Genomic DNA, 13,736 nt, shown 5'->3' with positions numbered 1-13,736 from the left:
TAGAGATGTCAAGATTTCCTCAATCTCAGGTTCCAGTGGATGTTCTCCATTGATTATAGTGCATGATTCATTCGTCTCCTTAGATGACTGGTAAGGGAAATCAAAAGAGACTTCCAAATCCTCTTGTGCTACTGGATAAATGGACAAGTTCTTGAATATTGTCAAGAAGTTCTCTTCCTGAGAGGTAGAGGTCAAGATCCCAGCAGCTGCTAGGGATTGTGAGAGGTCCTTCATATTTATCATCTTCAAGTCCATCTGGTTGATTGATAGTCCCTGTCTCCACACACATATTAGTAACAGGGGGTTCTTACAACACCCCAAAATGATATAACGTTAAATATTGGAATCTAAAGATGAATTTAAAAGCTATATTGTCTGAAGTAAAACTCACCACACTTGAGAGCAAATCAGAATACTATTTAATCTATTAAAAACAAAACAATTTGGAAATTAAATATCTCACAGAGTGTTTCAGACTATTCTAAGGCCTATGCTACTTGTGAGGCTTAGCTATGGTTCTTGTAGATGTGTCTTACTAAGATTGTGAGATTTACAAATTTTGCGAATGACATGAAATGCAGAAATGAAATCAAACTTCTTCTACTTCTATGCATAAAGATAAAGGAAATAGAAACTCAAGAACAAGCAGTGATCAATCAGACTTTGGAGTAACCCCACAAAATCGTATGCGTGGCTCCTCACTCATGTCTTATCATACACTCTCCTCCCTCTAACATTCCTGCAAGATCTTGAAACTCTATTAATAAAAAACTTACCTGAGCCAAAGTACAACTCCCCGACAACGACGCCAAAATGTTAGGAGATTTAATTGGTGAATTAATCCTCCTAATATTTAATTATCAATCTGAGACTTGTAAACACGAGTTGTATTGTATTTTTGACTTATATTAATGGTTAGAGTATGTAAGTTTCCTTAATAATAATGGTTTTAAAGAAACAAAATGATAACTTAATGAAATGCCCTAAATTTATAAAGGAAATTGAATTGATGTCACACTGCTTATGAACCAAATCTATGTTATTGTTCTGGAAAGTGAACTAATTATAAATTTCCTTATGCTATCAAATTGAATTGAATCTACTCAAACCAAAGCGAATATTGTACTAAAAACCTATTTGAAGCTAAATTATTACTTTAACTATGATAAGACTACAAAGCCATTCCTACTTATGAAATTTAAACGTTCACACTTACCAACACTTTTCAACTATTTTAATTAAATGGAAACTATCTAATCTATCTAAGCTCTGGAGTCATAATTTAAAAGACACTCAAACATTGAAATGCAGAGACTATCTATCAAAACAATTGAGATCCTACAAGCATTTGATCAAACTAGACTAACTACAACACTCACACTATTCCTATTAAACTCAAAATATCTCGTTGCTTAGCAAAAGGAATTGATAAACCAAGACCACATTCTACCAAATGAAAGTATTCTTTAATCCTCACACTGTAAATCTATTTGGTTACTACAACAATTTGAAGTACTGTTGCCTAGCTAAAGATTTAACATGACTCTACTTTATGACTATTGCTGCAAGCACACAGAAGCAATCTTATGATACAATCTCAAAGACCCTACAACACAAAATCATTCTCTGTTTTTTAAAATAATAGAAGTTTGAGTTAAAAACAGTCTTCTGCCTGATCAATCCATCAAAGAAAGAAACGGTCCTTTAAATTATGTTCTAGAAATCGATTTCTAAGGCTTAACACATGCTCTGCAAGATATAAATGGAAAATCGAAAGTAGATTTAACTATCTCAGCACTCCATCATTATAAAAATCAAGTTTGATTGCAAGTTCTGGGATTTTTATACTAAGTTTTAATGATTTGATAAGTCGATATTTCACGCTGTGAATCGAATTCTATTGTTGTAGAAACCTCACACACAACATTCATTCAGCTAAACATTTGCAATCAGACTCTTATGGCGAAATTGGGATGATCACTGTGCAATTCGGGCTTGTGATTTGGATTGTGCCTGCAATTGGGCAACGTTGCTGTGTAGCAGGAGATAGAATGCTCACGCAGAGACTCTGAAAGGTGCTTTAAATCAAAGGTAAAGAATCATAGTGCTAGGTTGAGGAAGCAGTAGATAGAGGTTTTTACATTCATCATTGATTTGCTTTGAAAACAGAGAATGCATAAGAGAAGTTAAAGAAATGTGTCTTTTTCTGTTTGAGATCAACTTGTAAAGAATATGCAACCCAATTAATTAATCTACTCATCTACCATCTAACCATATCAAATATTATGAAGACTAGTTCACTCAAAAACCAAAACAAGATATGTCACAAATGCTAGAATAGTGTTATGTAAACAAAATTATTTTGAAAGCTCTTAACCACAATCAATCCATGCTGGAAACTAAATTGAAATCATGTTCAAAAAAATTTGGAGGAATAAACTACAACTTAAAGCAATCAAATCAACTACCGGCTATGAAATTAAATTTCCCAATGGTGGTAGGCCCTTGCCACTACTGGGTATGAGACTTACGGTAAAATGAAGAGAATCAAATAACTAATCAAACATTTGCAGCTCTTACAATCACGATTTCTCCTTCAACGCAAAACCAGAGCTAAGATAATTTCCATTCAATAAAATTCATAGAACAATAACAAAAGAGCTTCAATTCCTTAGTATGAATGTGTATATCTATCTATCCTCTGTTTGCTACCTCCTAGTTATTACAGAGCAACCTTTATAGGCATCGACTTGATTAAAAACAACCTAGACCATACATAGAAAATTCTAACAGTTTGGCTAAATCCATCTTCCAAATGAGATTTGCTAGAACAACCTGTTTGATTTAGCCTAACAATCCCTCAACCAACCCCAATATTGGTATAGTCTTGGACAAGAACTTAGCAAACCGTAACTGTGGCATAAAAATAGGCAGATCCGAATTTGACTGTTAAGCACAAATCTGGCTATTTTATATAAATGTGCCTTAGAGAACTCCACATATCTTCCAAACCATAAGGAAGTTTAGAAAAATATTTAAGGGTTAGTAAAATGGCTTTACTATGACCAAAACCCATGTGCCAGATTATCTTCATTCACCTTGACCTACACGGAAAGCGATGCAGAAGAGGGCAGTTTGAAAAGTATTGCAGATTTGGGCAAATTTGTGAATTTCCTTCTAGAGACCCACATGAGTTACCTGGGTTAAATCTAGGTTATGGAAAGGTATTAAAACATTATTTTTAACAATAACCCCTCTCTATTTCTCCGGAAGCATGCCGAAAGTGTCCAAAGCCCCAAATTGGTCATTTTTGTACTCTACTGGCTTATGAAGAAACTCGACGATGGAACTCTGTGGAAATGATATTAGAGAAACCGTCATTAGTAAATCATGTCATAATCATCTTTAATCGTAGAAAATCTAAGAAAACTAATGATAGTCAACCACAAGACATAAAATGTGATTTGGCGGCAAGTTGAGGGTATTAGGGTACGGAACGGGTTAAAGACCTAGGGTTTTAGGGTATGAATGGTGATATTGCATGATGAAAACGTGGGCATTTGCAAGGCCCATTAGTGGGTATGCAAAATTTATGGCAAAAATATTTGGAGATCTGTCGCCAAAGATGCATTTATGATCAGAAAATGGAGGGAATGGTCAGATCTGAATTTGAAAAATCCTATAAATATGGCATGTTGGCCTGTAGTGAAACACTTTGCATTATGAGAATTATCTGTGAGCCCTATTGTTTCAATTTTATGAAGCACGCAGACTAGGAAGAACTATTTTCATGACCGTCATTTGCAAACTTATCTGCAGCAACTCGTGAACTTATCTTTCAACAAATGACAGCAACAAATCCTGCAGATGTTATTAGTTCCAAAGTCACATTCTCCGACATGGAAGCCCCTGAAATTACGAGCATGGAAGCTATACCCTCATTTCCTATGGCGTGAAGGTTGCCTAGGCTAAAGTAATTGGCCGCTAAAGAGAAGCTTAAGAAACCTATGCCATTGTGACACTCACCCAGGAAGGACCCCGAGGTTCGACAGAAGGAAAAGAAGGAAAAGGAAAAGCAGTCGGAGAAACCAATGGACTTGGAGGTAGAGGAACTCTGCAAGGGAATTGAGCAGTTGGATGCAAAGTGTCCCATAACTCCATGGAGAGATTAAGTATAGAAATCAAAGAGGCCGAACAGAAATATGATGAGATCAGGGTGACTGTGCGCACATTGGCGTCAGTCCAGCACTTCTCGCACCTACAAGAAGGGAAACTACTATAGGCACAAGTTCGGGAATTATAGAGAAAGGAATCAGTGATAAAGGCTCAACTTCAACCTTAGAAAGAGGAGGCCAACCATATTTCTCAGCACATTCAAGAGAAACTTAAAGCTCTACAACAGAGTTATAGGACCATGCAGCTTGCAGTAGAGGGACCAACTACAAAAATGTTGGTCGAAAAGTTAAAGGAGGCTGCAGTACAAGGAATCGCAGAGCTAGAAGCATTGAAGTAGGATTACTGTGAGATAAACCACATAGTATAGAATCCATCGCAGTGACTTGAGGGCGAGTCACCATATTTGTGTTGGGGGCCTATTGGGATAAGGTCCCTAGGGTCAATTTTGGGTTAGTTTAATCAATTTTTGAGTAGAATTTTGTAAAGAATGTAAAGTATCTGTGAAATGTGGAAGTGGAGCGCACATATAAGTAAGTGTCAAAGTTTCTTTATCCCCTTGTATGGATAAGTGATAGGATGGTTTTGAGACTCACCCATAGGCTGTAGCCCATGGTATTTAAATAGAAAGGTTATAAATATTTGAGTCATAGCAAGCCTAGAAAATAACTTTTGAAGAAGAAAAAGTGTAAAGGAAAGTGCTAAGGCAGGGAAGCTCTATTTTCCTGTACTTAAGCGAAAGGGGAAGGCTCCTGTAGTTGAGTGCACAGATACCTTGGCAATTTTGCAGGTGAGTGCGCAAGCCCCTGTAGCTAGGTGCGCAGGGCAGAAGAGGTTATAAATTGAATGCTGAATCTAATAAATAATGATTTTGGACCGAATCTGTTGTATCTGTTATCAGCCAATGATTTCCAAAGGTTAAGGAAAGAGATCACCGGGGTAACCAAAAACCAACTTTTAGGATTAGGCTCTAGCCAACCTAAGTCCAGAGAGGGCTCTCTCTATATGATTTAGCTTTGTTTGATGGGATATTAGGCTAGTTATGAAAGTTCACGGGGGTTTTGATTTGTGTTGAAGATTGGGTGGTGGAATTCTTGGAGCAGATGGATAGAGCTAGGTCTTCAAGCCATTGGGCTATGGAGTCAACAAATGGATAGCATAACTGGACCAAATCATTAAAGGGAATGTTCATATGGCAAGCTAGCAAAGAAAAAGGAAAATATTTAGGCCTAATGGGTGAAGTGATTCTAACCAGGGTGAAAGGGCACTTAAGAATCCTTGGACTGGGATCAGAATCACTTCACCCATTACGCCTAAATATTTTCCTTTTACTTTGTTAGCCTTCCCTATGAACATTCCCTTTAATGAACTGGTCCAGTTATGTTATCCATTTGTTGACTTCATAGCCCAATGGCTTGAAGGCCTAGCTCTATCCATCTACTCCAAGAATTCCACCACCCAATCTTCAACACAAATCAAAACCCCCCTGAACTTTCATAACTAGCCTAATATCCCATCAAACAAATCTAAATCATATAGAGACAGCCCTCTCTAGGCTTAGGTTGGTTAGAGCCTAAGCCTAAAAGTTGGTTTGTGGTTACCTCGGTGATCTCTTTCCTTAACCTTGGGAAATTACTGGGTGATAACATAGTGGTGACCATACTAGGGAGAACTAACATTTTCTTCAGAATTATTTTACAGGTTTAGATCTGATCTATGATGGTGGACAGTGATCAGACACACAAAGGTTAAAATCATCCACCTAGCGACTCCAAATCAATTCCACAATCAAGACTCCACTAGAGGAATGAACCTGAAAGAACAATATGAAAAGATCAGGCTTTTAACTTGGATTGTTATCCAAGACATTATGTTCTTTCTCATCAAGAAATTTTTTCGATGTATATTATTTTTTAGAGAAGATTTTAGATTAATTTTTTATTATTTCCCTTTGAAAAGTGTAGATATAAAGTCTCCTTACACATTTGAACAACGGTCTTCTAACTCTTATGAAGATTATTTTCCAATTGAGGAGCATCAAACAATCAAGACTAATCATACAATCATTGTACATATTCTAATACCTCATAAAGTTTCTGATAGATATAAGCCACTCATGTTACTTCCTAGACTCCATGCTTTCCCTAACAATTATTACAAGTATCTCCCTAGGTTTGATGGAGAGAATGGTATCACTACTCAAAAACATATTCAAGGTTTTGAGAATTATCTAGACTTATTTGAAATTGATGAAGATGATGTTATTATCAGGATTTTTACTCTTTCTTTGCAAAGTAGAGCAAAGATTTGGTTCAAGAATTTACCTAACGCAAGCATCTCAAATTTCCAACAGTTTGTCAAAAATTTCCTTGATAGATGGATAATCAAAGTCAATCTTCTTGTGATCATAGAAGAATATAATCAGTTGAGAAGACAGCCAAATGAAACAATACAACAATTTTCAGACAGATTTAAACAAGCCTATTATTCAAAGCCATCAAATATAAGACCTCCCCCTGATTTAGCTCTTTTGCATTACCCAAGACCATTTGATCGAGAGATAGAATTTCATCTAAGAGAAAGAAACCCCTCAACACTGGAACAGATGCAGAACATTGCAGTAGATGTAGAAGTTAATTTGCAAATTAGAAGAGAAAAGTTGAAAGCGGAAAACAACATTGCAGAGGTAAAACACGACATTTTGGTAAGAAAGATAGAGGAAAGGATACAGAAGATCACCATGAAAGATGAATTTTTTAGTCAAAATCACCATGACACATTTATTTCACAAAAAGAAAAGGTTGATATTCATGAAGAAATTCCTACTAACACCAACTACCATAGATCAAAAGATAGATACATAGAGAAATATGTGGATGAGAAATCTCCTGCTCTAATGTGTATATTTGATGACATTACTTCTCTTGAGATTTGCCCAAATATGATCACTATGATGATAATTATGTTCTTCAAATCCAAACTAACTTTACGGAGCAATCAGAAGCTAGTTTGGGGAATAAGGAAATCTAGTTTCACGAGCTTGAAAACAGTGACCATCTAATCCATATCAGCTATGAAAGTAAGGAAGAAAGTGCAGGAAATTTGGAAATAAGTGAAGCTTCTTTTCCTGTTTGTTTTGCTTCATTTCATTTCATCAGAGAAAACTTTAAAGCAATCAAAAATCAGCAATATTTAGGTATTGACATTAACAATAAAGAAGACAATAAATTTCTTGATCAAGATCCTTCAGTTTCACAATTACAGTTGTCAAATTCTATTGAAACACCTGATCAAATAATACAAGAACATTCTATACCACTATGTTTTGAATCATTTCAATTTTTTAAAGGAAATGTGGTATGAAAACTCTAAAGAAAAGGATGAGCAACTTGCAGAAATTTGTGAAGTTCCATACAAACCTATATGCAATAAGTTGCATCAATCCTTCCAAGTTGTTTATAGTCCAGTAGCTGACAAGTTAGATGATGAGTGCAATCAGAATTTTTGTCCATTAAGAGACTATGAGAGTCAAAATCAAGATGATAATGGTTTCACCAGACAGACATTTCAATCAATAGAAGTATCATCACAAAGCTTGTTTGAAAATATGCAGGGTGATAAAGGTGAAAGTGATATTTCAATTTCATGGCCTAGAGGCCATCCAAAGCAGATGTACAGTGGCTTAAATCAGTTCAAAAATAGTGTATATATTTTGGAAGATCCTTTTGTATAGTTTTTAAAGTCCACCACGGAAATCAAGTATTTCCTTATCTTCTCATTGGTTGACAAGGTTATATTGGGTTGTAGAACTTCAGTTTTAATCACAAACAAGCACAAGAAGCAAAATCACCAATGTATATGATGCTTGAATGGTTGCATTGGCTATTTCATTTTACCTAACCAACAGTCGGAAATCTGAATAGAGTAAGTAGGTAGGATTTTAGTTTGAATAAATTTAGTTTATCAGCATCAAGTTTATGTTAGAACAAATTTTAGTTTGCAGAAAAGGGTGTATTTTCGGTTCAAAAGTTTTAGTCACAAAGGTTATACAACAGAGCACATACATGTGTGGGATTGGCCAAATGGATCAGGCTACTAGTCGACAGTTTTCTTAACATTTCACAAGGAAATGCCATCCCCAAGTGGAGCCATTATTAGGTTCCTATACCAATAGGAGTCATAATTTTGAATGGCTAAGGTTAAGCCTTGTAATATGTACATACCTTTGCTTTCTGCAAATGTTTTCCATATTGAAAAATCAAAAAATTAAAAAGAGGGTATGTCCTAAAAGAAAAATCAAAGGACAAAAAAGAATAAGAAAAGGTCCAAAAAAGTGAAAAATATGAACCCCAAAAACAAAAGACCATGAAAGTGTGCAAGTCAAAATGCCACTACTATTTACTTTTATGCATAATAATGATTGTGTGTGCCTTGTTATTCATGCCACAATCCATGGTAATCAAACTATTTAATCTTTATTATGCCATGCTTTAAATTTCATGTTGATAGTTCGAGAATAAAATCTGACCAAATTGTTTAACCTTGGCAGATAAGTAGATATGTAGAGTAAATAAAAGGAGCTCAACTATTTAATCTGAGCCCTTGGATGTAAGAAGGTTAGATTTAGTTAGTTTACTATTGTAAAGAGAAAGAAAATATTTGATAAGGGTTTTCTAGCTCAAATGGACCCTAATAAAGAGAAGTAAAAATGGTTGGATGAGTAGATTGGTAAGTAGAAGAAATGTTGCAGAAGTATGTTGATTGATTAGAAGAAAGCACATTTATCATCTTTCAACCTATATCTCAAATGTGAATGGGCAATTAAGCATGCATCAGGTTTACAAAGTTAATTAATTAACTTCCCCCATTCATTGCACCCCTTTACTAATTTCCCATAATTAAATTCAAAGTGCTCAAAAAACTTTAAGTCAAAGAGGCTCAGAGAATTTCTCTGACTTTTGGAGGGACCAAACCCTCGGCTTAATGACTTAAGGACAACAAGAACTAGATTCTCCCTCATCAAAATTTCATCTCCCTTCATTCCCCCTCATTTCCCTAATAAAAGCCCTTTTCCTAAGGATAAAACTCTATTTTCCTTGGAAAAGCAATTACCCCCATGTAAACCCCTTTTTCTAAAAAAAAAAAAAAACCAAAAAAACACTTTTTAGCCTAAGTTATAATGTATGTATGCGAAAAGCAAACAAAACACAAAAACACATTATGCTTAGCGCAATTCATTCTCTGCCATTTTCATATTAATTTCTAACTTTATATATAGTAATTCCTATAAAATACCCTCTCCCGTATGTATTTATTAAATCCCTTTAATTTAAATATCCCTAGACCTAGTTTGAAATATAAACTATACTATACCTAAACCTCGACAAAGGACATAATTAATCAATCTGTGATTAATTAAAGTCAAACCAATCAAATCATGCCTGATGCGTTAATCCCTACCTTAACCCCTCATTAAACTAAAACCACCATGATTAATCACCCGTCGGGCCCCTCCATTACCCTCCGTGCAACTCCCGCACCCAATCACCACACGATCTCCCCCCTCCACATCCGATGGCCCGTGTTGATTTCGGAAGGGCCCGAAACTCGAACATTACCCGCTCGAAATGGGTTGTTTTTCACTGGGCCCCTAATGCAACATGGCACTCGATGAATGGAATCGGGCGACCTCCCCCCAAAACCACCCAGCGCCCAAAAGTGGTGTGAAGAAAACTGCATACTGCCGCCCGCTACATGACAAACCGTCTATTGTTCACTTTGCACCAAAATTCAAACAAATCAAACATTTACCTGTTTAAACACAAAAACCCCAATGTTGCTCGTTTTCGCCTGTTTGTGCAGTAAAACCATATGTAACCCTTGTGCGCCACCTAAAGCCTCTGCTAACCAATTCAAACATGGTTTACCTCCTGAAATCACTTTGGACTCACTCCATAGACCTATAAAGCTCGATAAAGCCATTAATGATCCTCCATGTCAACACAACATTTTCCTAACAGTTTGTTTCATTTTACAAGCGATCAAAAGACTGCAACCTTGGATAAGCAGTCTTAATACTAGTCATAGGACCTATTTACTCCAAGATTGTTATCAAATCTATTTGATGCAGGGTTACCCCACTTATTACCCACAGTATGCATGTAAAATGCATCCAAACATTTGTCCCAGGTATTTAACTCTCAAAGGAGTCAAATATTCAACCCTAAATGGTTAAGGCCCTCTTTTAGTCTCATTCCAATTGATTCATAGACTTAACAAAGTCTAAACATTAACCCACCTTTTCCTTTCTATCAGAAATTAATCACCCCGCTTAACCTTCCTTTACCTTTTCTTAGCCTTTCATTGTAATTATTCCTATCGGGACTTTTAAAACCTTTCATAACCTTTAACAACCTTCGCTAACCCTTTAGCTGCACATATATAACCTTTTCCTCCTTTATGCCTTGGTTACATATATTTTAACACAATAAACCTTCAATCGTTGGACTTATATATAAAATCCCATATACCCATGCATAATCCTTTATAAACTAATTATAAAGGAAATATATATGCAAACATACCTTTTCCACTTTGGTACAGCCTTGGTGCATTTCTCGAGGTTTACCTTTATTGCAATCGGGGATCGGCTCTTCCGCAATCACATTACATATTTACCTCATCACCCCTTCCCCTCCAATATGCAACTTTCGAAAGCATTTGAATAACATTTTAGTCTTAAAAGACTCGGGCACAACACTTTAACACAATACAAAGGAATATAAGGAAATCCTGACCCGAACACATAAGGTCGGACTTCAAAGTTTATAAGCCCGCGTCTATATTTATCATCGGGTCTACCATTCCATATCAAAACTTCCACTGTGCTACTCCTCCTTCGATCTCCGATCACCGAAGCCTCTGATCAAATCTTGACCGTCCGTTGTATCCTCTGATCCAATAGTTGACATCACTCCCGATTGTTTAAACTTGCGCGCCTATTCTCCACTGTCGATCTGCACCCAACAGATCCGATGGCTATCGTTGATATCGGGTAGATAACAAGCGCAAGGATTAACCACCCGATAAAGTGGTTTCCTCTCTCCTCTCACTGCCATGCATCATTTTATAAGTGGAATCGGTGTTATTCCTTCAATACCACTTACGGTTTTGAGGCCACCCGAAATCCACTTTCACTGTTACAAACCACCGATGTGATATTCCTCCGTCTCCTCTGTGATTGGCTCCTGGCCATTGATCTATAAGATCTAATGGTTCTTGTGTTCAACTGGATTCAATGACCCATTTATGATTCCTTTGAATCATTCTGCACCTCTGCGTATCCTTTAGAATTCTGCCTGCAACCCTGTATAGAACCTACGAATTCACATGTAATGCATTCGTAAATACTCGTTTCACACCATTACGCAGTTAGAGAATAAACATATGTATAAAAAGTATAAAAAATTGATTACATTCGAGACTCTTTGTCTCTCACAGGCCTAATATTTGATATCAATGACCTCCTCTTGAGCTCTGCCTGTAGGCATACATTTATACCAAAAAGGTTCGTTGAACTAATCATGGTTCGACTCCTAAATCTACTGAACTGGCTCCTAAATCCTCTATCCTCTATGTCCATTTCTAACCTCCATTTAATTCCTAAGAGATCTCCTTAGTTCCTCGAATCATGGAACTGCTTAAAGAGTCCTAATTGACTTTAGACTCTTTTGTCATTATTTCCCACTCATGTTCTCATTTATTCAAGAGCATTTACAAACATCTCATATTATCTTATTAAATCACCTAAAAGACTAAATATTACATTAACTTGAGACTTAGGAAACTAACTTCCCTAAAACACATTACCCCCCTATGTCTACTTAATTACAATGATTTTCTCTTGGGTTGAATGCTCTTGCATCATAATCCCAAAGTAGAAAATATTCATGATCTCCTGATCATGTGTCTTCTGGTCTTTGTCTTCCTGGATCCCATAATTTGTTTTGTAATTATCCAAATGCTTTGTACCTTTGCTGCTACTATATGTCCATTGTCTTCTGTTCCATCTTCTTCTCTTTGTTAATCAAGTTCATGCTCTGATTGATCATTCTTCCTGCTGCTATCATTTTTCTCCATTTGGACTGTTTTAAAATCAACTACCACATCTCTTCAATCTTTGTCTCCAATACATCCTTGGACTGGTCCACGTTCTACTTCTTACTTCTACCTCCTTCTCTTTGTTTCAGGGTGTTGCTACTATCCACTAATTCTTTAAACTGCTGCTTGTTACTTTCTCTTTGTAGCTGTTGGTTTACTTTTTCTTCTTATTTTTCTCTTGTTCCAACTTTACTTTGCTTACTATGCTTACTTACTCCCTATCATCCTTACCCTCTTTCATGGTTATTTATGTCTGCACTGAATCATGACTTTCCAACATTTTCTCCAGCAATTGAACATCGTTGTTCCATGGATTAGATTTTTCCATAGAATCTTCTTCTTCCATTTTTATTTGGCTGCTCATTTATGTCAAATTTCCTCCAGCATCTGCAACTAAACCTACACTCGTAAAACACTTGTTAAAATAAAAAACATAAGGCTTTTGTGCCTTATCTTCCTTTGGCAACAATTCAGTTTGTTTCTCTATTTCTTTCTCCTCTGCCAGTACATCAGTATGCTATGTTGAATTCTCAAAAGAACTCATGAGACTGTCAACTAGTCTCTCTTCCACATCATCTGCTCTAATGAAGTCATCCTGCTCTTGTCCACCATAGTGAACTCCTTCTTTTGCAGTGTCAATCTGTTGAACTTTCATATCCATCTCCTTTTTCTTATGATTTTCATTCATGACAATGTTTTTATTTTCCTTTTTTAGCAATCTCTCTTGAACATCTATTCTCTGTTTTTCCAACTCCCTTCTTTGAAAATCTAATTTTCTATATAACCTAATAATTTCAATTGGAGTAGAATTTGGAAATTTCACATAATTTTCCATACCTTCCTTTGTTATTGATAAAACATCAGATGTCCTTTTTCCTTTTGCTAAGTCTTTTGCATAGACTTCTTCCTTCTTAACATTCTTCAGTAGATGTCCTTCTTTTCCCTTGACTGTCTCAACAACTTCCATGGCTATTTCCACTGTGCCTATCATTATAGTGAACTGGTGATCCTTTACTATGTTTTCAGCTAACATAGTCTCTTCTTCTTCAGTACATTTTGCATTGCCATCCCTCTGTGACTCTTCTCCCAAAGTTATCCTTGTCTCACCATCTGCATTAACATTCTCCTATATTTGGTTTTCATCAATAACATTAATCAAACTCATTTGATTACCTTTCTAAGACAATATTTCTATGATAGCTTCTTTAGACTCATCCATAGAATTTTTCTTCTATATGCAATCAAATTAATCTTCTTCTGAGAAGTTTTATTTGTCACATTTTATTTCTAAATCTTCATCTACTCTAAAGATATCTTCAAAAGGCTGATTTTATCCTGCAATACCTGTTATCATACACAAACTATCAGTTTTAAAAACATAACACCCTATGGTCTCACTGGAT

The sequence above is a fragment of the Pinus tabuliformis genome, chromosome 1_1 (genome assembly GCF_031772625.1).
Source record: "Pinus tabuliformis cultivar Carrire ecotype Pingquan chromosome 1_1, CPIR1, whole genome shotgun sequence".
Taxonomy (NCBI): Eukaryota; Viridiplantae; Streptophyta; class Pinopsida; order Pinales; family Pinaceae; genus Pinus; species Pinus tabuliformis.
The sequence above is the reverse complement of the archived record's forward strand: the minus strand, read 5'-3'. Positions refer to the sequence as shown.